The sequence below is a fragment of the Schistocerca gregaria genome, chromosome 5 (genome assembly GCF_023897955.1).
Source record: "Schistocerca gregaria isolate iqSchGreg1 chromosome 5, iqSchGreg1.2, whole genome shotgun sequence".
In the NCBI taxonomy this organism is placed as follows: Eukaryota; Metazoa; Arthropoda; class Insecta; order Orthoptera; family Acrididae; genus Schistocerca; species Schistocerca gregaria.
The window spans coordinates 350,495,489-350,521,860 of NC_064924.1; the positions used below are offsets into that span (position 1 = coordinate 350,495,489).

A 26,372-nucleotide genomic window follows, 5' to 3' on the forward strand; every position below is an offset into this window, starting at 1 on the left:
ACTAGTGTCTGCAACAAAACGGACCGTATTTAAAAAACACGTCTCGTATACGGCTACATAGTCCGAATCATTCATTGTACTTAATGAAAGAGGATGGGGAGAAACATTCAGAGGATGTAATTTGGCCGTTCTTAGTGTGGTGTAAGCCGTGTAGTGTGTCAGGATATACCCGCCGGGCCGCTGCTGTTCCACAACTCACGACCGGCGGGGGAGCAGCGGCGTCCACATTACGGGGCGGCGCTCTGGAGACACACAGCTCGGTAACGGGCCTCGGATAACACGCTGTGGCGAGCACTTGGCCGTGTTACTCGCTGTCCGCCGATCCAATTAGCGTCGCCGCGAACGCGGACACGCCACTCACACACCGCTCTGCGCCTGCGTCTCCCCGCACTGCCCTATGGTTGCCTGCTCGCGTTTTCGGCTCAACGATGCCGCCCTACAAACTGATGCAGCGCATGACGGACTAGGCTGCTAACAGGCGTACCGCCGGTAGACGCGTCGCACGGCACTTCTGCGTTGCGATTCTGCTAATACTGGGTGCGTCCTCAGGGACATCCACTGTGCATGACAATCCAGTCAGAAACGTGGCCTAGCTGTACCAGTGCAATCAACTTCTCGTTTAACTCCTACGTGACAACTGAAAGAAAATTACGTGCGCTTAAGTCTCTTCATAATTTTTGTATGCAGTTACGAAGCACGTTCAATGAGTAATTCAACATTTTTTTCTTGGACAGGAATTTGTTGTAGGACGTTGTGGAATATTCTCGTTTCAACCCCTGTAGTTTCAACACGTTCCGACACAAGGCAGCCCTGTACGTACCCTTCAATTACGTCTGAACGGAGGTGCGTTCCAAACAGAGAGCTGCCATCGAGTTCCTTTTGGCGGGAAACCAGGGCATCGTAAATATTCATAGTTGCTTGCAGAATGTCTACGGAGACTTGGCAATGAACGAAAGAACGTTGAATCGTCGTGCGAGGTGTCTGTCATCATCGCAACAAGGCCGCGCAAACCTGACCAATCTTCCGCGTGCCCGGGCATCGTCAAAAATCTGTGACTTCAGCTATGTTGGAACGTGTGATCACTGTTGATGTGTTCGCAGAAGAGCCAACACCGTGTTACTAGTGGAGGCCGAAATGCACGCGTTTTAGCTCACGCAGGCTGGCGTGAGGAGGGAAGGACTATATTGACGTGAGGTCTGGAGCATGACAAGGAATTAGAATTCAGAAATCGGACGTAATTAGTTTGATACTTAACTTTAATCCATTAATGATGAACGTCGCTCTTGACGGTACATGATTCATGATATTATCGGATCAGAATACATTCGTAGTAACTGAATATGGCGCCTTGCTAGGTCGTAGTAAATGATGTAGCTGAAGGCTATGCTAAACTGTCGTCTCTGCAAATGAGAGCGTATGTAGACAGTGAACGATCGCTTGCAAAGTCGGCTGTACAAGTGGGGCGAGTGCTAGGGAATCTCTCTAGACTAGACCTGCCGTGTGGCGGCGCTCGGTCTGCAATCACTGATAGTGGCGATACGCGGGTCCCACGTATACTAACGGACAGCGGCCGATTTAAAGGCTACCACCTAGCGGTGACATCACAACTCTCATTTGGGGTGATCGTCGGATGCAAATGAACTTCTCCATGACAACGCAAGATCTCACACAAATCTGCGCACTCGAGACGAGAACACAAAATTTCATTGGACTGTTCTTCACCTTACAGCTCGAACTTCACACCTTCCGTATTCCATCTGTTTGGCCCAGTGAAGGATGCACTCTGCGGGAAGCAGTACGTGGATGATGGGGAGGTTATTGATGCAGCTAGACTTTGCATCCGACGTCGACCAGTAAAGTAGTACCATGCGGGCATACAGGTCATCCCAGTAAGGTGGCGTAAGGCCGCCACATTGAAAGCAGATTATGTTGGATAATAGGGGTTTGTAGCCAAAAGAGTGGGGTATAATGCGGTGTATTGAAATCTTGAATAACAATAATCTGCTTTCAGAAGAAGTGTTGGATTACTTATTGAACCTACATATGAGATACATGTTGTTTCTATTTAGTTATTTTTTTTCAGTTAGCCTTCTTAGTTAATCATACAGAACACGGCATAACGCAAATATAACTTACTGTCAGCAATCAAACAGAGCAATAAAAGATGGAGACATAATTTTCCAGAACGGAAAAAAGCACAAAAGAATAATAATAATAATAATAATAATAATAACAATAATTACTAATGATCTGGAATACTCAAGCTGATGGAAACTCTTATTTGCTCTCCTCTACCAATTGAAAGAGAACAAGCTCACAAAATAAATTTTCGTGTATTTATGGGAGACAAAGTCTGCGATAGCTTTTATCACGCAAATAAGAAAACAGCTGGAAAGAAACATCATCAGTGAATCAGAAACAACAGTTAGAAATTCGTTTAGACTCAAGGTACTTAATTTAGGCTACTGATACAGGATAAATAAAAGAACAGTAAAAATGGGAACAACTGTGACAGAGCCGGCAGGAGTAGCCGAGCGCTTCTAGGCGCTACAGTCTGGAATCGCGCGACCGCTGCGGTCGCAGATTCGAATCCTGCCTCGGGCATGGATGTGTGTGATGTCCTTAGGTTACTTAGGTTCAAATAGTTCTGAGTTCTAGGGGACTGGTGACCTCAGATGTTAAGTCCCATAGTGCTCAGAGCCATTTTTGAACTGTGACAGAAAAAAGAAGTAACTAACACAGAGGCAAGATAGATAAAGAAAACAACAAGGAAAATAGAGCGAATGAGTTTGTTACATAATCCCCGTTGAGCAATACGAAGATAAAGAAAAGGGACGTAAAACTCCAGCAACGACAGAATATTTAAAAAGACATGATATCTAACCAAATTAATTCAGTAGATTTTCGAGTTGTAACGTGAGTTAGTCAGATACTTTGGTCCATACAGATCCTATATTCTCAATGTTGTAGAACATCAAAAATTCATCAACTTTTACTACAACTGTAGCATTATCTATACATCTGACTAAGTTGAAAGTCCCCCTCCACATTTTTCTGTTTGTATGTGAAAGCTAATCTCAGAAACTGCTGTAGGACTTATGATACGGTTTTTACGAGGTAGGTTTGTGTATGCAGGGTTGTCAGAAATGGTTTGGAAAACGTATAAGTGTATTTCATGGTAGGTTGTGCTGAGAAATAATTATTAAGAAAAAATCCGATACACTGCGCCGTTTGCGAGCTAATTGGGACTGAAGTTAGCAAATCAGGCCGTTGTGAGCCGAATTCAAGCGGCCCACAAGAGACGGTGTCGCCAAACTTGTGCATCGTTTGGTTTCCTAAAACAGGACGAGAGAGCGACACAAAAATTGGACATATGACGGTAGTGAGGATCGAACACGAGCTAAAGCCTGAGTAGTCTCGTGTGCTATCACGTGTCCTATGAGAGCGACTCACACCAATTGTATACGTCGAGCCGCTTGCATTTGCGTGCGCAACTGCCTGACTGGCTAATTTCAATGCTAATTGACTCGCGATTGTTTTTCGCAAGAATTATTTCTCACCACAACCTTCCCTGCAACACCCTTACAAGGTTTTCAGGCAGTCTCTGACTACCCTGTATAATCTGTTACCGCCGCGCCAGACAAGGCCGTAGATAATAGAGCTGCTCTGCGAAACCGGGGCAGGTCGCTAGTGGTTAATAAAGAAATTGGATGCAATCAACCTGATAAAATAATGATCAACACAGCTGAGCACCTGCCTCACAGACATCGACGTACCGAATATACAACTAGCAGACCACCTGCAACTAGATGACCAAATAGTGCTATCTGGCTAGGACAAACCATGTGGAAAGATACGTCTGTGAACATCATCCCAGTCACAAAACTGGACACCACGTTTATTACAATGTGGAACGTGAAGATATTGCACGAACTAAAGCTTCATCCCTCGCTCTGCTGGCAACTTCAGAAGGCCGTTGTGTCGAACATCTTCAGAACATTTCGTTGAGTTCTCAGAGAACGCAGCTAACATAGAGATAATGCGTTGTTTCATTATCATGGATACCATGTGTAAATAAGAGAGCCAATAAATAACAAGGCAGTATAAGAATTACTTTATCTAAATTCAATTATGGGAAAGGGAAAGGTATCGGCAATGGCCTATTGATAAGGACTACCGTGGTATTAAACTGCTGTGTACAGTCCGTGCAGAATCCAAACGAAGCACTGTATGACAGTGAAACGAGGAGTGTGGGAAAACCCTAAAAAAAAAAAAGAGACAGTGTTGCAGAAGGATATGGAAAATTGAATAAACTGATAAGAAAAGACGAAGTTGTCCGCAGAATCGGTGAGGAAAATGCAAGCAGAAGGTACAAGATGATAGGATATGTGTTAATACATCAAGGAAGAGCTTTGATGGTGCAAGAAAGAAAAGTCGGAGCTAGAAACTGTATGGGAAGACAGAGCTAGGAGTACACTCAACAGAACAATTGGTGATGCTGAGTGTAAGATCTCCTTTGACATGAAGACATTGGCACAGGAGAGGAAATCGTGGCGGACGATATCAAATCAGTAAACAGAAAAAATACAAAGCTGAAGAAATTATATATTAATGTTGTCCATTAGTCCATCATTTCATTACAATACATTATATTTCTGTACAACTGGTGCCATCAGTCCATCATTTCATTACAATACATTGTATTTCTGTACCACTGGTGGACGCGTTCGTGCAATTACAAGTTTCCGCCTGAGAAATACTAATACTTACTCCAGAAAATTTGGTCTAAGAAAGTAGCGCATTGCTAAAACTACGCGCAAAGATGGCATAACGTATGTAAAAGATAAAGTTGTTAGTTATTAAACTTGCAGTTTGGGAGCTTCTAATACACTATGTGATCAAAAGTATCCGGACACCTGGCTGAAAATCCATCGGTAATGCTGGAATCCAATATGGTGTTGGCCCACCCCTTAGCCTTGATGACAGCTTCCACTCTCGCAGGCATACGTTGTTCAATCAGGTGCTGGAAGATTTCTTGGGGAATGGCTGCCCATTCTCCACGGAGTGCTGCACTGAGGAGGGGTATCAATGTCGGTCGGTGAGGCCTGGCACGAAATCGGCGTTTCAAAACATCTCAGAGATGTTCTGTAGGATTCAGGTCAGTCCATTATAGGGATGTTATTTACGTGTAACCACTCCGCCACAGGCCGTGCATTATGAACAGATGCTCTGTAAGGTGTCAGGCAAATCCAACACCTTTCATGAAAACCCTGACATGATAAGCAAATCCAGTAGTATGTCACATAGCTCCGAATAAATCGTGACATTAAATTAACCAACGTCATTTGAGTAACGAGTGAGCAAATGGAATACGACAGACTAACACAAGAATACCTAAATGCAGGTCGTACCTTCCCACCGTGAGACCGACGCAGTTCCGAGGGGAGAAACGAGAACAGGAGCCGACAGCAGAACCGTGTTAAGCTAGAAGGCCCTACGATAAGAGACGGACTGGACACCCAAGCCGCCAGCTAACCACTAGGGCCACACAACCCGCACGTTTTAGCGTGAGACTGTTTCGCGTCTCTTTTACGTCAAGGACCACTCCCCAGCCCATGTTAAAAGCTAGAGCCCTCTAGAAAAACAGTATAGATCTTACGATAACACAAAAAGGGCCACTATCACCCGCAAGTTTTAGCGTGAGACTTTTTCGCGTGTCTGTTAGATTAGGACCATCCCCCAGCCCATGTTAAAAGATAGAACCCTCCAGAAGAACAGTATAGATCTCACGATAACGCTAAAAGGACCACACCAGCTGCAGGTTTTAGCGTGAGACTTTTTCCCGTCTCTGTTACGTTGCAAACTTTAAAAACATTGCCCCATCACGAAAAGTATAACGTTTCTCATTGGATAGACAGAATTTTTGTAGGCGGAGCTTAAGGTTAACATTGAGACCCTGATTGGTCAGATGAAAACACAGCCCGATAGTTTTTTTAAACCAACTTCGGTAAACTGTAGTAAGGAGAAGTTAGGAGAGAGTTCCTTCCGAGATGGCGAGGTGAGTGGAGCTGTGCTGCCCGCCGCTGCCCTGACGCTGCCTAAACACCGACAAGGTAATGAACGCACGCGATGCCGCATTTTTGAGCGCATAAGGCTTCACTCAGAACTGCAGAAGTCTCATCTGTGACACCCCCTTTTTTTGCGTAATAGTAGTGTCGATCATCAATTAAATCTCATGGTGTTCGCATTTGCCACTTGAAGTAAAAATCTGAAACGCGATGATTTCTCTGTTATATAATTATTGAGAGCCACATCAGCCACTGTAATTCACGACAAGTTAGATAAGTAATTAAAGATAATTGAGGGTCACTGTAGACCATTTTGATAGTTTTCTCTTTTGAGAAACTTAATTTAAACCTAGATTATAGATGTGATATGGCATAGGTCATCCTTCGATCCATTGTAGAACTTGGAAACCCATTCAGGGAATATTCGTTCACATTTTTGTTGAACGCAGTTAGTTTTTACCATCCTGCATTAAAACACTTCCTTTTATCAATAGTGCAATTTATAAACAATGTTTTGTGAGTAGAATAAAATTTCCAATGGTAAACTTAACTGCTTTTTCGACGTTATTTTACCTGCTAACTAAAAATAGGAAAGCCTTGAACTCCTTCCACTAAATTTAGTTAGTATTAAGATTCTTTTACAGGGAGTGCAGTGGAGCTGACGCTGAGATCATTAAGTATTTGATTATATCATCGCTAGTCTCACTGAACTCTTCTGAATTCTACATGTCATGTGTGGTCTGGCGTCTCCTTACCAGCAACAGGTCATCGCTAGTCTCACTGAACTCTTCTGAATTCTACATGTCATCTGTGGTCTGGCGTCTCCTTACCAGCAACAGGTCCCAGGTTCAAACTAGTCAGTTTCCTAAAAAACACGCTCAGAGCGTCGTTGCGCGAAAGTGGTAGGGAGACACGATATAGAACAAACAGACACCACCATGAATGTTTAGAGCTCGATCGTGTTGAAAGATGCAATAGCCATCCCCGAATTGCTCTTCAACAGTGGGAAGCAAGAAGGTACTTAAAACATCAATGTAGGCCTCTGCTGTGATAGTGCCACGCAAAACAACAAGGGGTGCAAGCCCCCTCCATAAAAAACACGACTACACCGTAATACCTTCGCCTACGAATTTTACTCTCTGTTGGTCCATTGTAGCCAGGGGCATCGTCTGGTACGTACTTCTCAATTCAATAAATCTTACCAACAGCCGCATGCTTTAGGTTATTTTATTTTATTTCGAACGCTACCAGTTTCGGCAATTCATTTTTTCATTTTCAGGCCCCCATACGCTTTTTTCGTATCAACAAGCTTATCGTGTAGTGCCATAAAACTGGATACCGTGAATCCGAATCGTTGTGCAACTTTCGTATGAATCAGTTGCACAACGATTCGACATTTTGGCATCATCAGGTGGTCTGGAAGCAATTATTTTTTATCGTCGAATTTGTAAGCTTTGTGTAATTTTTTGGGGGACCACTGATTGGCTCCAGACTACCTGACGATGACAAAATGTCGAAATTGAAATCGTGATACATAAACAATAAAGATTTTTGGTCTAATTATTTGTATGTGACATCGTGACTGGCATGTGTTAATCATTAACTATTAGAAAAAAAAACACTTGAGTACTACATTTTTTATCTTCTCGCTACTAACATTAATTATGGTTTTTCTATTTAAGCAAATAAATTACATACTTCAGTCAGTTGCAGTTTTCACAAAGGGCCACCTAGAGGCGTCTTTTCATGCGCCAATCTGTTTAGGGATGGCCTCTGCCAGTAAACAATGCGTCGCTAGTTCGCCTGCCTTCCGAGGCACGGGTGGAATCCGGGTGAAAACCCGTCCTCCGCCCTCTGCTGTGTGTTTTGCGCCCACTGGCGCGTTCGCACAATGCCGCCTGCGCCGTCATGAGTGACTAAACGCGCAGTAGCATGCCTGGAATAACACCGGCATCCCAGAGCATGCCTGACGACGACGTTCATTGACACTGTAGCTTTTGAAACACTCTACAAATACGTCAGTATTTTTGAGACGTAGGTTTTTCTGTCAAATCATACAACGATCTTTTTCTTTGATAAAATTTCTGCTACTTCCAGCAGTACCGTGACCCTAGCTTCACATCGTCCACATAATGTTCCCGTTACACCTACATCTGATGATGAGCCTGTAGTGGCTTGAGGATCAGTAAATCGTACAATACATCGAATGAAAAATTAAAAAAAGTCGCTGGTTGCATATTTTACTTACATAAATCGCGATATAAACAAAACTGATCAAGTTCAAATCCGACTCTTATCCCGTACTTGTTTCAAAACTCGCAACATCTCTTCCGTTCGTCTTCAACTTTCTTAACGACAATATAGTAAATTTAAACTCAAATTTGTTCAAGTTTATGGAATGTTTGTGAGGACTGCGACTGTATTGCAATTTTATGAAATAAGTCCTATCGTTTCAGCCACTTTTTTTACTAACTGAAAAGACAGTTACAGATCAGGAGGCCATGAAAACCATAAACGAAGTTACAAGGCTCACCAAGATGAAAAAACGCTCAAAGATATAAATAAAAAGCTAAGCTACCATGAAGCTATAATCATCAAGGCGGAAAGGGAATTCTTTGTGTGTAACTAAAGAAGAAGAATACATAAGGAAAACATTGCATTTTTCACTACTAATGTCATTACTGAAAACAAGAAGACCACACAAAAGCATTTTATTATTATTATTATTTTGAGCTTTTCCTCATTACAAAGGCTTATCTCCAACATAATATACCGAGCGAGGTGGCGCAGTGGTTAGCACACTGGACTCGCATTCGGGAGGACGACGGTTCAATCCCGTCTCCGGCCATCCTGATTTAGGTTTTCCGTGATTTCCCTAAATCGCTTCAGGCAAATGCTGTGATGGTTCCTTTGAAAGGGCACAGCCGATTTCCTTCCCCATCCTTCCCTCACCCGAGCTTGAGCTCCGTCTCTAATGACCTCGTTGTCGACGGGACGTTAAACACTAATGTCGTCGTCGTCGTCGTCGTCCAACATAATAATTTACTTGAAAATTACAATACAAACAATAACCGTTCTTAAACTATATTCTCAAAATATTTCTCCAGGTGTTTCGATCTTGTGTGTCTTCTTCCTCTGCGCCCATTCTCCTCATTTTGTGCTGTACATTTTGGATCCAGGTGGTCATGGGGCGTCCTCTTCTTCTTCCACTCCAGTATCAATTTTGGTATTCTGGTTTTCTCCATTCGTCGTACATGCCCGTACCACTGTAATTTCTTCCTATCCATTACGTCAAATATTCTTTCTTTTATTTCCATTCTCCTTATTACTTCGGTGTTCCTTATCTTTTCTATCCTGGAGATTCTTGCCGATCTTCTCCAAAAGTCCATCTCTAGAGCTTGTAATTTTTTAATGTGCTTCATGTTAATTGTCCAGGTCTCCGTTCCATACAGAACCACACTCTCTAATATGGATTTGTATATTAATTTTTTAGTTCTGCTCATTACATTCCTGCTCCATAAGGCTGAGTTAAGCATCCCAATGACCCTCTGTTCGCTACTAATTCTTTTATTGATTTCTGACTCTGATTTTCCCTCGATTTCTAAAATGGATCCCAAATAACAGAAAGTGTTTATCTTTTTGATTTTCTTTCCTTCAATGTATAGCTCATCTGAATCATTAGTCAAGTATTCTGTTTTTTGGTAATTAATCTTCAAACCCCAAGTTTTGTGTGCTACTGCTAGTTGATTGCACATATAGTTAGCATCCTCCCCATCTTGTGCTACGACTACTTGATCATCAGCAAATAATAAATGGTGTAGGTAAACTCCATCTCTTATTTCTAATCCCATACTATTACATTTACGACACCATGTTCTAAGGCTAATATCTATATAGATTTTAAATAATGATGGTGACATGGGACAGCCCTGTAAAAGGCCTTTGCTTGTTCTAAATTTCTGTGAAAGTTTATTACTAACTTTCACTTGGCAAATGTTATCTTTATACATCTGTTGTATTATTTTAATCAAGGAAGGGTTTATGTTTGCCATATGCACGGCTGGGAGATCATGTGTAGACCATATTTTCACATTACGACAGATTTTGGAGAAACATAGGGAAAAATTAAAAAAATATAGGATTAATTTTCATGGATCTAGAAAAAGCGTATGATACTGTTCCCAGAAAATTACTTTGCAAAAGCATTTTAGACAAAATTAAAATCAGAGCTAAAGAACACATACACATTTCTTGCTGACTGTGAGAAGAGGCATAACACGATTTTGTATCCACACGCACCGAAGATACGATTGCAGCTAAAAATACACAACGGAGGTTGCCCAATTCGCGTGATTGTGAGCTCAAAAAACAGCCCAGGTTACGTCGGTTGCTTCAGCGATTTGTGTGAAACCTTCTCAATTTCTCCCTGTGTAGAGAGCCCGTCAGCAACGTTTGTGAAAATCTTAGAGTGATCCATATAAACCCTCGTTTCAAATTTACTTTTGAGCGTTTAATGGATTCTTTGTGCACAAGTGAGAACCACATTTGAACTTACTCAGCACTTAGTTCTTTTTCGCCCAGCATCTCTTCATGTTTCCGCTGTGTTTCTTCTTACATTTTTTTGTGTGTCATGTGACTTTTATGGCTATTTTTACAATAAATTTATGTTTGTGACTTAAGGTTCAGAATTTTGTCGTATCTTGATTGATCTGTCGGCGATTTTTCGTCGATATTGTTAGATCTACTTCCTTTGAGAGTCTTTTCCTACATAGGCCTAAAGCAGTTAAGTGATTGTACAATTATAGTCGCTGTTTCTTGATTTCGTTTCCCCATGTTTTTAAATTTTTTTGTTTCAGTTTTTATCTCCGTTACGAAAGTGCCAATTGTTTTTGTTTCGCAACTGTCGTAGTTTCGCGTCTTGTGATGCAGATGTCTTCTTCTTCTGTTCTAGGTGAGTAGAGCGCAGTAAGAGATGCAGGTGTGTTTTACTGATTAGACGGAGCGAGGTGCCGGCACGACAGGCCAGGTAAGTAAATTAAACTTTGTCCCATTCTATGGTTGCCCTACAATTTTTCATTTAGACGTACGCCACTTAGACGAAACTGTTACACCCACATGTCAGTTATTTCATCAATAATGGAAACTGAAGTGAAGCTAATTGTGCCGTGTGCCCTAACATTGCTTGGTCCGCCATATACTTTATTAAAATGAAATTTATTGTGAAATATTATGTACCCAGTAATATGATTATGCATCATGAATTCAAAAACACGCATATCTACGTATACAACTGCAGCTATACACTGCAAGCCACAGTAAAGTGCGTGGCGGAGAGTACGTCCCACTGTACCAGTTATTAGGGCATTTTACCGTTCCATTCACGTACGGAGCGCTGTAGGAATGACTCTTTAACTGCCTCAGAGAACGCTGTAATTAACCTAACCTTGTCCTTATGATCGAAACGGGAGCGATGCGTAGTTGGTTGTAGTATAATCCTAGAGTCATCACTTAAAGCTGGTTTTTGAAGCTTTGTAAGTAGGCTTTCTTCGGTTAGTTTGCGTCTATGAAGTATCTGAGTACAGCTCTTGAGTATTTTCTGATGTGTTAGTTTAATGCAAAAACAGTAGCTGTCACTTTATGCGCCGAGTAATACCACTGGGATACTCTACCGCTGGCCGCTGTGACCGAGCGGTTCTAGGCACTTCAGTCCGGAACCGCGATGCTGCTACGGTCGCAGGTTCGTATCCTGCTTCGGGCATGGATGTGTGTGACGTCCTTAGGTTAGTTAGGTTTAAGTAGTTCTAAGTCTTGGGGACTGATGACCTCAGATGTCAAATCCCGTAGTGCTTAGAGCTATTATGATACTATACCACGTGGTTAAACAATATAAAGTAAAATTACAAGACCGCTTGGCGTCCACAGTCGCAATCGCGTTTTATGCTCGCAGGAGGCAACGTGTGGGATGACAGGATCTAAGGTTCCGTAGCAGCAGTGGGACATTCTTGTGAGTCTATATGACTGGGTTGCTCGTGTTGGACTGCAACTCCCAAAGTCTGTCTTCTTTTTCCCCTCAGTGCTTAATGCGACTATCGAATTCGGTAATACTGCTCGTATGAAAAAGATGGAATACTGCATTGTGAGTAGAGAATAATATAAGCTGATACAGCTAGTTTGTTGAAAATTCGTTCTCATATTTGCTAGCTTCTAAGCCTCATCATCAGGAAGCGCTATTACAATGTATTACTTATGCTTTTTCGAGCTGTTCATCCAAGCTGCGGCTTGGTATATGGTTGATGAGCAAATAGACATTTCAAGAGAATAAAAACTGGGCGATCGCCGTTTTGTTAGAGTTATCGTTTATTCACTTGAAAGCTGTGATATTTGATAACACTTAGCAGCAATGAATTTGCTACTGGATGAAAATAGTGCATTATGTTATAGATTGCGCTAATTCCGATTTTGCAATCAGAAATGTCGTAGGGCTTCTGGATTTAAAGTTATAGCTGAAAGTTATACGATATAAAAAGCCTGTACAAGGGTTGCTCTGTAGCTGTATAAGTGAGCCGTATTTGATGTACAATTGTGTGAGTGTGTGTATGTATGTGTGTATATTCAAGACTGTTCTGCTTTATGCGCTTGTGGAAAGGTAAGTGTGCAATAGTACAAACTGTAAGTAGGCTGTTTAGGTTTTTTTATTGGTAACGCCGCCGCCACGTAGCGCTCTGTATAAAAATCACTGGCTGTGCCGTGTGCAGTCTGTGGCTGGTTTGCATTGTTGTCTGCCATTGTAGTGTTGGGCAGCGGCAGCTGGATGCTAACAGCGCGTAGCGTTGAGCAGTTGGAGGTGAGCCGCCAGCAGTGGTGGACGTGGGGAGAGAGATGGCGGAGTTTTGAAATTTGTAAGAATTGGTGTCATGAACTATCATATATATTTTGACTATTAAGGTAAATACACTGTTTGTTCTCTATTGAAATCTTTCATTTGCTAACTATACCTATCAGTAGTTAGTGCCTTCCGTAGTTTGAATCTTTTATTTAGCTGGCAGTAGTGGTGCTCGCTGTATTGCAGTAGTTCGAGTAACGAAGATTTTTTGTGAGGTAAGTGATTTGTGAAAGGTATAGATTAATGTTAGTCAGGGCCATTCTTTTGTAGGGATTTTTGAAAGTCAGATTGCGTTGCGCTAAAAATATTGTGTGTCAGTTTAAGCACAGTCGTGTATAAAATTGTTCTTAGGGGACGTTTCATAAAACAAACAGGAAGACTTGGACAAGTTCTGACTAGTCCGCGACAAGTTTTAGCTCGTCCGCGAGCTACAGCATGCACACAGGTTTCAACATGTTTTATAAAACTAGTTCCTGTGCTATTTCTCCTGTTCCTCCATTAGTCTGGTTTGGAGATGGCTAGCGAACAGTTCGTGCCAGTGTGGCTCTGTGTTTTATTAACGAGCAGTCGCAGTAACATGCATTTAAGAGATTTCATATTCGGCGATTCGGTAATTCGGTATATGGTGATTAAATAAACGAAAGAGAAATAGGCGCAGTAGTCTGAGTTGTCCAGACTGTTTTTGCTACATTTGTGGCAAGTATACGACGTCCGAGTTTCAAAGAGTGTATTCCGGTTAACATTGTTAGTCTAAGAATACAAGTGGTATAAACGTAGGACTGCAAGCTATCTTCTAAATAAGTTTTAGGGTCAGTATGGCTTCACGTTTCTTCCCTTTCTCTGGAATCCGAACTGATCATACCAGAAATCGGTTTCTACCAGTTCTTTCATTCTTCTGCAAATGATTCCTGTCGGTATTTTGCAGCAATGACTTATGAAACTGATGGTTCGGTAATATTCACACCTGTCAGCACATGTCTTCTCAGGAACCGAAATTATTACATTTATGATGTATATATGCAGACTGAAGCAAGGAATGAAAATTTATACGAAGGCCACAATTCGAACTGGATCTCCTGCTTACTTGGCAGCTGCATATACAGGGTGTTCCATTTATCTTGACCACCCTAAATAACTTTTTGTCCAGATGCAAATTACAAAATGGTTCAAGCAAATGTTCTTTAGCCGTCAGGGGGACATTAATCAGCATGAATGCATTCGCTGTAGCTTTTTTTTTACAAAGATATGAACGATGGTATGACTTTTTTAAATGGCACTATGCATTTTTTATTCAGTAGTTCATTTCCTCACCTAAAGACATATTCAAAAATGTATCACAGTGTACCATTTACTGAAACACAATGTTACTAATTACATAACACAACATTGACTTTGGGCCCGGGATCACAAACTCGTCCACTTTCTGAAGTTGTCAGAAAACATATGAAAACCAAATAAAAACATAACACAAAATTAACTTTGACTCTACTGTACCATGGCCCAGGAGTAGAACATTCAAAGGTGTTCAAAGTGGTGACCCTGGACGCCGATACACTGGTCCACTCGTTGAATGAAAGAAATATTTACTGCTTCCAGTGTTGTCTGCTGAAGAGAATTACAAGCAAGCACGATACGTTCCTGCATGCCCTCTGGAGTTGTTGGAATATCGCGATAGACAACGTCTTTAATGCATCCCCAAAGAAAAAAGTCTAGAAGATTTAAATCAGGAGACCTAGCAGACCAAGTAACTGTTCCTCCTCGACCAATCCATCTGGCAGGATACCTTTGGAGCCGGCTGATGTGGCCGAGTGGTTCTAGGAACTTCAATCCGGAACCGCGCTGCTGCTACGGTCCCAAGTTCGAATCCTGTATCGGGCATTGATATGTGTGATGTACTTAGGTTAGTTAGGTTTAAGTAGTTCTAAGTCAAGGGGACTGATGACCTCAGATGTTAAGTCCCATAGTGCTCAGAGCCATTTGAACCATTTGATACCTTCGGTTCAGAACACTACGTGCACGCACGTCATCATGTGCTGGACATCCATCGTGTTGATACCACATAAGTATTCTGGTTCTTAGCGATACTTCATCCAAAAGAGGAGGAAGAATTCGTCCGATGGAGCTGGCGTACGATGTGCCGTTTAGACTACCACTGATGAAGTAAGGGCTAATAATTGTAGTACCAAGCATCCCACACCAGACGTTAACCCTCCATTCACGCTGATGTTCCACCTGTCTAAGCCATCGTGGGCTGTCGCTGGACCAATAAGGCATGTTCCTTGTATTACATGTCCTTTGTTTGAGAAGGAACATTCATCGGTAAAAAGAAGATCGGGTTGGCGAGGATTTGCTGCTGTGCCCAAAGACAGAACTGTACAGGTGTACATGGTAAGGATGGAACCGGTGACGTGTAAGAATACGATGTACACAGGTTTTAGGAATGCCAATCTCTTGTTCAAACTATCGTGTGCTCACATGTGCACTCATAGCAACCGAAGCGAGAGCAGTAACTTTGGCAGCTTCGTGTGTTGCGAGTGCTACGGCGACTGCGTTGTCGTGGGTTGAAACTTTCCGTTTGCTGAAGTGTCGCGACAAGAGATAAAACTTCCGCCGGGAAGGTGGGTTCCTGTCAAGATATCGTTCTCTGTACAGTTCCGCTGCCCGTGTAGCATTTCGCCTACCATCAACAACAACAACAAAAACAATAAAAGAAACGTTATGTCGATGCAGTTAGTAGCAAGGACAGTCTTTACTGTATGCCTACTGTACAATACAGTATTTCAAAGGACTAAACTACTGTACTAAATGTACCCGTACATAAGAAAACAGTGTTGCAATTACATTCTGCTAACTTATATTCCCCATAGATGAGTAGCATTTCTACTTTCTATTCGTAGGTGTACATTCTACTCACACAAATCTTCAACTGACGATGGTTGATGGAATGACGGGTGTGCGTTTTACCTATGTTTACATTTGTCCTCTGTCAACGCTAGCACGTGAATGTGTTCCATTACTCCGGGTATCTGCACTAAGCGCTGGGAGCGTCAACGTCAGTGTTGTGTTATGTAATTAATAACGTTGTGTTTCAGTGAATGGTTCACTGTGATACATTTTAATAGGTCTTTAGGAGAGGAAATGAATTACCGAATAAAAAATACATAGTGCCATTTAAAAAAGTCATACCATTGTTCATATCTTTGGAAAAAAAAAAGCTACAACGAATGCATTCATGCTGATTAATGTCCCCCTGACGGCTAAAGAACATTTGCTTGAAACATTTTGTAATTTGCATCTAGACAAACAGTTATTTAGGGTGGTCAAGATAAATGGAACACCCTGTATATGCAGACTCAACTGACGAGTTGTTAGCTAGGCTGCCAAGTGAGCAGGAGATCTAGTTCGAATTGTGGCCTTCGTATAAATTTTCATTCCTTGCTTCAGTCTGCATATATACATCATAAATGTAATAATTTCGGTTCCTGAGAAGACATGTGCTGACAGGTGTGAATATTACCGAACCATCAGTTTCATAAGTCATTGCTGGAAAAAACCGACAGAAATTATTTGCAGAAGAATGAAAGAACTGGTAGAAACCGATTTCTGGTATGATCAGTTTGGATTCAGGAGAAAGGCAAGAAACGTGAAGCCATACTGACCCTAAAACTTATTTAGAAGATAGCTTGCAGTCCTACGTTTATACCACTTGTATCATTAGACTAACAATGTTAACCGGAATACACTCTTTGAAAATCTGAATATGGCAGGAATAAAATGCGGGGAGCGGAAAGTGCAGCCTATCCTCGATGTCATTCAGTCTGTACATTCGGTAAGAAGTGAAGGAAAACAATGTGAAAACTGGAGAGGAAATTAAAGTTTAGGAAGAAGAAAGAAACACCTTCAATTTTGCTGACGATACTGTGATTCTGTCAGACAGAGCAAAAGATTTGAAAGCACAGTTGAACGGAATGGACAATTTCTCAAAAAGTTGATTAGAAGGTGAACATAAATAAAAGTAAAACATGGCTAGTGGAGTATAGTAGAATAAAATCCAGCTTTTCTGAAGGAATAATAAGCAGATGAGTTTTGGCATTTGGGTAGCAAAATAAGTGATGATAGCCGAAGCAGTGGGGATATGAAATACAGACTGGTAATAGCACGAAAAAAATAGAAATTTATCAACAACTAATATAAATTTAAGTGTTTAGGAAGTCTTTTCTGAAGAAGTTTGGCTGGATCAAAGCCTTGTAAGGAAAGTAATGTGGACATACACAGTTCAGATAAGAAGAGAATAGAAACTTTGGAAATGTTGTGCTACAGAAAAATGTTGAAGATTATATGGGTCGACTGAATACTAATGAGGAGGTACTGAGTCAAATAGTGGAATAAATAAATGTATGACATAATATGACTAAAAGAAGGGATCAGCTGACAGGAGACATACAGAGAGAATCAGGGCGTAGTCAATTTCGGCGGGCTGCATCAAACCAGTCCTCGAACTGATAGTCACAACATCAACAATTAGAACCATTCTCTGAAGTTTTAGACGTACGTTGTATAGAAACGCTAGAGGTGTGTGTGTGTGCGTACGCGTGGTATTAAACCTGTAGCCGCCTCGGCCTGTGCTGCCCGCGATTGCTAGGCCCGGCAGTAGGTGGCTGTACGCCGGTGGCGGCTTGGCTGGAAGAAGTCGCTGGCGGCCACAGCTGCGCACTGGTGATTGCAAATTGATGGCCCCCGGTGCCAGATGGGCTGCAAACAGGCCATAAATCTCCCACGGGTATCCTCTGGCTGCAGGCCGAGTCACGCACAACACCGCGGCAGCAGCACGAGCAGGTGCCCGGCGCACACCGCTGGCTGGCTGGCTCCTGCGCTCCGCTGTGGGCGGCACCTCCTTTCACCAGTCCATAAATTACTTTCGGTAGCGGCTGTGCCAGTGCAGCTGCTGTCAGTTGCTTATTCTCACGTATCTTTATTTATATAACACGTCATTCTCCAAGAATGTTCCATACTCGTTCATCGTCTTCGCGAAAGTTACAGGAAACTGTGATCGCGATCTTGCTTATGTCACGGATGAAGAAAAGAATTGCGTTCCGTCAGAGTTTTTGAGATGATTCGTAATGTTCTGTTGCGATAAGCTCACACATTATTCCTGCTGCGGTTGAGCCGGCCGTTGTGGCCGAGCGGTTCTAGGCGCTTCAGTCTGGAATCGCACGACCGCTACGGTCGCAGGTTCGAATCATACCTCGGCCATGGATGTGTGTGATGTCCTTTGGTTAGTTAGGTTTAAGTAGTTCTAAGCCCTAGGGGACTGATGACCTCATTGTTAAGTCCCATAGTGCTCAGAGCCATTTTGAACCTGCTTCGGTTGGACTGGAGATGTTATCTGTGACAACACTACGACACTGCAGGCGAAGTCGGCTGAAGTCCTTAGAAAAGTGTTGATCGCATTCCGAAGGGGTGTCAAACTATTGGAACATCTGAAAGTGCGGGTTAAATCGTCTAGTTATCAGGATTAATTACGTGCCTGTTATAAGACGTTCAAAGGCAGCAAATTACCGGTTGTACTGTTTTTTTTTTGGACCACTGAAAGCCCACTGGACCCACTCGTAAAAAGCGAAGACCGAAATTATGCTGCTTCGTACGGTGAAACAACTGCATTTAAACCAAGTTCCCACGTAGCACGCTCTTCCTCAAACGAAAAATTCCTGCCGAAACTGTCCGTCGATGGAACCATCCATGAGACCTGACCACGTGCATTCTCACTCCTGTTCGGTCTCAGTTACAAACCTAACTCTTAGTACTCCTAGAGCCTAGATTGACAAAAAACGCTCACAGGCTTTTCTATACACAATAAAATCTCCAAATAAGGACGTATTTCATGATATTGGTTTCATAATGTGTTTCGTGATGTCCTCTATTCTACCTCTGGATGACGTCTCAGCCGCAAAGTTACGTAGTACGGCTTATTGAAAGATGCAGGCATTCGAAGTGAGAGTCATTGTCAGTGAAGAACTTCCTAAAAATCTCTGTTCGCATAATATAGGCACAGAACTCTATAATGTTTTCAGGTATATTGATTTCGATTCGCAGGATTTCGGTCAGGTAACCTATTTTCGGGTCACAGTATCTATAGTTTTGTGATTTTTCGACTCGTGTGCTTTCAGTTAAAAAAATGGTTCAAATGGCTCCAAGCACTATGGCACTTAGCATCTGAGGTCATCAGTTCCCTAGGCTTCGAACTACTTAAACCTAACTAACCTAAGGGCATCACAAACATCCATGCCCCAGGTATGATTCGAACCTGCGACTGGTGAGGTCGCGCGGTTCCAGACTGTAGCGCTTAGAACCGCAACAGTTACATGTCAGTGTGTTTATATCTCAGACAAGTCACAATGCATGCTTCACATAACAACATACTGTCACATCAGAAAAACAAATTGATGGGAACACTTAAAACAATTTGATTAAAATGCAAAATGCTTTCGTTTAAACTCCTTACGTTTTCGTACAGAATTTGGACCCTTTCTATAGGGTCAATTGGTGAGATTTCATTTTTGCTTTTGCTTTTATTACTCCCTCAGAACAAAAGCCGGAGATAAAGGAGACTACAGTATCCAGATTCCTTGCCCGCCCGGTTGGCCGTGCGGTCTAACGCACGGCTTTCCGGGCGGGAAGGTGCGCCTGGTCCCCGGCACGAATCCGCCCTGCGGATTTGTGTCGAGGTCTGGTGAACCGGCCAGTCTGTGGTTGGTTTTTAGGCGGTTTTCCATCTGCCTCAGCGAATGCGGGCTGGTTCCCCTTATTCCGCCTCAGTTACACTATGTCAGCGATTGCAGTGCAAACAAGTTCTCCACGTACGCGTCCACCACCATTACTCTACCACGCAAACACAGGGGTTACACTTGTCTGGTGTGAACGTTCCCTGGGAGGGGGGGGGGGGGGGGGGGTCCAGCGGGAGCCAAATCGCACAGTAACGCTGGGTTCGGTGTGGGGCGGCGGAGGGGTGAAGTGGACTGCGGTAGTCGTCGTGGGGTTGTGGACCACTGCGGCTGCGGCGGGGACGGAGCCTCTCCGTCGTTTCTAGGTCCCCGGTTAACACACAATACAATACAATCCAGATTCCTTACGTACTGGCGAACATATTCATGAGACTGCTTTCTGACACGATTGTCATGAGAAGATTTACTTTTTTTCCACTAAATGGTGACTACCTTTAAAATCCGCTAGCAATTTGATCTGTTCCTTCTTCAGGGAGGCACTGTGAGACGGGAAATGAGCACGCTTGCTTCGGTTGGCCACGGCAGGGTGAGGAACCTGTGTGGGCTCCAGACAGTGTGTGCACTCTGTGTCCCGGCAGGCAGAGCGTGGCGGCTGCTCTTCCAAGCAGCTTGCTTCCGGTGCACCGCCACCTCAGCCCGCTTGCCCTGGCTTCAGCCGTTGCAGTTACAAGATGCACTTGGAAGACGCCGACGGAGATCGCCGTCAGCTTTTAGCACGTGATACCTTCGGCCGTGATTCACTTTTACTGTCAATAAACGTCACTGTTTTCTCTGATTGACACGGCGAGCGCCACTACATTCTGCAGAGCCTACGAGATTCTACAAACCGACATCCGCATAACCATTTATTAAGAAGTCACTAGACACAACCACCCCTCCCCTTACTCGTCACTACGACCGGTCTCTCTTGCGGTCACCTCTCTCTAATCTCTCTAATATATCGTGAAATCATCCACTCACAGTAACACCAGTGTAGAAGAAGAATATGGCCACCAGTGTCACGGCATGTTATCTGCCACTCTGTGTCACTGTAGCCAGTTGTAGAAGAATGTCAGTAACAGCTGTTTCTTTTGTTATCAGTTAATTGTATTTTATTTTCCGTGTTAACTTTTTGGTATCTGAGTTGGTGTCTCTCTTTTGTGAAGCTAGCATCAGTTCATTTGTGAAGGCTGCTCTCGGCTATGAGAATTAACTTTATTATAACCTCTTTCCAGCCTTCTCTAAGATGCTCTGCAAAACTTAGGGGCGAAATGCATAAAGTAGCATGACTTGTTAGCAACTGTATGGAAATGAATGAGCGTACGGAAGCATGTTGCCAGGGGTTCCAGGACTGCACAGAAGGATGGTCGTCGCCTGGCGTGAGGTCAACATGACTATAGCACCAAATGGGGCTGGCCCCGCAACACGGGGCAGTTGGGGGAAAGGGGAAAAGATAGTGTGTGAAGATGGTGTCTGTTCTTTAAGGCCGGCCGGTGAAGCCTAGCGGTTCTAGGCGCTTCAGTCTAGAGGCGCGCGACCGCTACGGTCGCAGTTTCGAATTCTGCCTCGGGTATGGGTATGTGTGATGTCTTTAGGTTAGTTAGGTTTAAGTAATTCTAAGTTCTAGCAAACTGATAACCTCAGATATTAAGTCCCAAAGTGCTCAGAGCCATTTGAACCATGTCCGGAAGAACAGATACCATCGGTGACCATGCAGCTCTCTAGAATGACATGATAATTAAATCAAGAGCCTACTATGTCGACAGGTGTTGATGCATCAACGGGGCCAGTTGAAAATGTGTGCGCCGACCGGAACTCGAATCCGACATCTCCTGCATACATGGCAGACGCTCTATCCATCTGAGCCTCCGAGGGCAATGACAATTTCAATGGCCGGTTACCCTTAACTGTCCGAAAGAACAAATACCATCTCCATATAGTTAAGGCTAACCGGCCATTGACCTTCTTCTTCTGTGCGGATGCACAGACATTTCCCGAACTCTTACGGGACTCGGTAACATTGTCTGCGGCGAGTAATGAGTGCAGTGGGCAGGGGCAGTACAAATGTAGAGTGTGGATAGTAAGTTGTGAATGTGGGTCTCACGGGGGGCATGCGAGCGATGAACCACTCTGTGCCCTCGGAGGCTCAGATGGATAGAGCGTCTGCCATGTAAGCTGAGGTTCTTGGGTTCGAGTCCAGATCGGGACACACATTTTCAACTGTCCCCGTTGATGTATATCAACGCCTGTCGACAGCTTAGGGTCTTGATTTAATTATCATTTCAAGATAATATGCGAGCAGTTACGGTGCGCTGAAGTGGCATTCCTGATTATAAAATGACCCGGAGACAACATCCGGAAGAGTTCACACTGGAAGGAATCACCGAGAAACTGGAAGAAGGACAAATGCAGCCCAGAGCATTGTTTCACGTGCATGGGGAGCATTGTGAACCACAAGCACTGCTGCCCGAAGGAGCGGACATTGTCGACCGTGGTCCGCTACTGCAGCAGATGACCGTTGCATCGTGTAACAGGCAAGAACGGATCCACCTCAAACAGCGGGTACAATTGGAACCACATTTAACATGACTGAAAGGCACGAGATCTCACGCTCCACAGCGACACGGCGACCGCATAGGACGGTTTGTTTGTTCCGTTGACATCCGGACATCGGCGGCACCGTTTACGATGGTCCCAATAGCTTGGCGACCGGACCAACGATGAGTTGGATTACTTGCCCTTCTAGAATGAGAGCAATTTCAGTCTGAGTAGTGATTCTGGATGTATCCTCATTGGCGAGATGTGGGAACAAGTAGTGCACCTAGGAACATTGTCGAACATGATGTCTTTGATGGTCCAGGTTTATGGTGTGGGGAGGCAATTGTCCTCCGAATCACTGAAGACAGTACACTCACTGCTCAACTTTATTGTGACACTACTCCTTCTCCATGTACGTCTTTACAGGGTTGTATTCGGCTCGTGACTTCATTTTTATGGATGACGATGCGCGACCGCATCTAACACCACAGGTCGAGCAGCTCTTGGAATGGGAGAATAATCGGCGAATGGACTGGCCTGTCCGTTCCCACACCTTGAATCCAATGGGGCACCCGTGCGATGCGCTGGTGAGACGTTTTGCAGCACTTTTACATGCACCAATGGCCATTCAGCAGTTGTGAACCGCTCTGGTGGAGGAATGCAACGCGCCAGCACAAGGACTTCTTATCAACCTTGTGGCCAGTATAACAGCACGTTGCAGAACATTTCTTGCCGTCCGCAATGAATACGCACCCTATTAAGAACCATGTCCTGCCTTTTGTGATGTTCAAGAGACCACCATAAATCGCGGTGACTTCAGTGTAGTTATTGTGCGTAAATAAAACTGTCATTTTTGTTCGTCTCATTGCGTATCTCTTTCGGTTACCTCGTGTACTATACCGTAGCGGCTCTTCCTATGTATGGTCGAAATTTCATCGAGCGGTGTTACTTGGCAGTGACACGTCATGCGACAGTTACGTTTCTCCACAAGTTATGTTGGAACATCCTGCAAGTAAGTGGGAACCAAATACTGGTAGCTTTTCTCGATCAAGACTAAGAAAGATATTTTGTCCGCCTGTTGTGCAAACAATTGTTTTTATATAAACCCAAACTTGTTTAGGCACCGTTGTGCCATTGTCGGTGGGTGTTCTGTACTCAATTCTGTAGAATGTGAACGTGATTTCAGTGATAATTATTCTATCGAAATTAGGGCTAAAAGCAGTTTTTGTCTGTAGTTGTCATGACTTGAATTTTTCTACACCATCAAGTTATGTAGGCCACTCGTACGTTATTGGATACTGATAGGTTATCCTCTGAAGTTAAATGATATTACTTTGAGTTTGGTTGGCGAGTTGACGAATAACTTCATCTCTAAACGTAATTTTGCTCTGCAACAATGTTTCAACACTCTCTTTTGCAATTAATTATACTTAGTACACACTCCAAAATTACGTTCACAGATTGATATTTTAATTCTCCAATCAAACACACAGTAACATTATTTAATTGGAGATGACAAACTACCATTCTCCAATAATTTTCTACATAACCCAATAATGTAGAAAAATTAAGGTCATGACAACTACAGACAAAAACTATTTTTAGGACTAATGTAGCTGCAATGACAACTACTTAAACATGTTTACATTTTACAGAACTCAATGAAGAATAACTAATGACGATTGCATAAAGATGCTGAAAGATGTTTGGTTTTATGTAATAAAAAACATAACGGATGATATCCAGTAATTTTGTCTGCGAACATGGGTACTGCAAGAGCTGCAAAACTAAGAAATAAATTCAACTGGACGAACAGTACAGCATTACATACATTGATTTGACTTGAGATTTGAAGGAAACGTCTGCTTTGGAGACAGATGTGAGAGGCAGTGGATGACCGTGGCCATTTCGACGTGAACCAACAGCGTCCATTTCCAAGCTTCCCATTTCGAGCCGCTGCTGCTCCAAGATGCTGTCAAGATTTAGCTGAAATTCTCTAACAACCTCAGTTATCCTGATCTCGACAGTCAGAATCACTGCAGTAATAGCTAGTAGAAACCTCTCGCCAACTCGGGCCGCGGATCGACAATGATTGTTTGTGTGCTTTGGCGGAAAAGGGTGGACTCTGGCCAGCGGTACTATTGCTACTCTACGGTGACTCTTCATAGCTGCCGCGCCCTTCAGCAATATTCTGTCTAGTTTCCGTGGGGGTGTTTGGAGATGGCAGCAGCTGCACCGCAGTTCAGTACCGGCAGCGTGATTGACTGCGACGGTCAAAATACTCTTTTCCAGTACGAACGCTTCAGTTTGCACAAACTGTAAGATAAGGAAAATGCAAATGTTTCGCTGCTATACACATCGTGTAATGTTCAGGCTATCTAACCTCGGCACGCCTGAAGTGTAACGTCCCTTACGTCTGCACGAGTAACGTAGTACGATCCAGTGTTTCTACTTGGAACAGATCTGACATGCATGCAAGTCCGAAGCAACATTGTATCGAACTTTACAGACACTGTACTAATATATTTCAACCCAAAGCCAAGGAAACTTGACGAGAAAACTATACGAGTCTCATCCTCTGCGGGAATCACGTGACTGTGCGAGCACAATTGGAAGCAAACACTGGTGCATATAGAAGTTTGGGTCCATCCGTGGAGAGTGTTCGGGTAGCCGAAGCGATTAAGGAGACGGCTCGCGTAAAGCTGGAACACCGGGTTTGAGTCCCGGTCCGGCACAAATTTTCATTTGTTTCTAGTAAATTGTATAGTTGCGTTGGTACCGTATTCGCAATGCTCCAGTACGTTTCATCATCTGAGAAGGTTCCGTCGCAGGGACAAGAACAGAGATAAGCTTTAAGCATAACATTTGTAATGCTTTTGGGTTGTATGAATTAGCGTGACTGGATCTCTGGTGCTGTTATCCCACAGGTGTCGTTTGAAATGAAAAATAGGCAAATCGATCTTCTATAGGTTAGTAATATTTTTACGGCTAAAATATTAAGCAAATATTATCTTTAATTGTCCGCCCCCGGTACCTGAGTGGTTAGCGCGAGAGAATGTCAATCCTAAGGGCCCGGGCTCGATTCCCAGCTGGCCGGAGATTTTCTCCGCTCAGGGACTGGGTGTTGTATTGTCCTAATCATTTCATCATCATCGACGCACAAGTTGTCGAAGTGGCGTCAAATAGAAAGACTTGAATCCTGCGAACCGTCTACCCGACAGTAGGCCCCAGTCACACGACATTTACATCTTTAATTACAAATTAAATCTTAAGTATGCTCTGAAACAATTGCTGACTAGTACGTTACAACATGTTTTCTTGAGGCAAAGTCATTTTGTAAAATGTTAGTATAACTACGTTCGATCGCACTCGATGTCAATGGCGTCTCGTTTGGTCCAGCACAGTCCTGCAACCAGCGAAAAGTAAATCATGTTCATAGTCGAGGGCATAAGCATTAGCGCTGTGTCTCCTGCTCTGTAACCCGTCTTGGCTGCCGTGAAGTGACAAAGGCGACGGCGATACGGGCGACTACATCTACACCTGCATCTTACTCCGCGAACCACCTGATGGTGTGTGGCGGAGGGTGCTTTCGGTTCCACATTTGATCCCTCCAATCCTGTTCCATTCGCGAATAGTGCGTGGGAATAACGATTGGCGGTAAGCCTCTGTGTTGGCTCTAATTTCTCGAATTTTCTCCTCGTGGTAAATACCTGTGATGTATGTGGGAGGAAATAATATGCTGTCCGACTTTTGAAAAGTGCTGTCCTGAAATTTGAATAGTAAATCTCTCCGTGATGCACAACGCCTCTCTTGTAACGTCTACTAGTGGAGTTTGTTTAGCATCTCCGAAACGCTGTCTCGCCAGCTAAACGATTCCGTGACGTAACACGCCGCTCTACGTTGGATCTTCACTATCATCTCTATCAGTCTTACCTGATGGGGATTCCAGATAATACTCAAGAATCGGGCGAACAAGCGCCGTATAAGGCACTTTTTTTCCTACAGGTAGAAAAGTGATTGTTTAGTGTCCTGCCGATCTGTTTAAAGTGGTGTGCTAGGTGAGTTTCAGAATGGTCGGCAAAGGTCTTAATAAAGGAACCACCTCGGAGTCTGAAATGTTTT

General features: G+C 43.4%; 1 protein-coding gene across 3 annotated transcripts in view; it reads left to right on the forward strand.

Annotated features, from left to right (window-relative positions):
* The window catches only part of LOC126272028 (FERM domain-containing protein 5), a 1,188,777-nt gene that overhangs the window by 639,855 nt on the left and 522,550 nt on the right, over positions 1-26,372 (forward strand). The gene's annotated exons all lie outside the window — the stretch shown is intronic.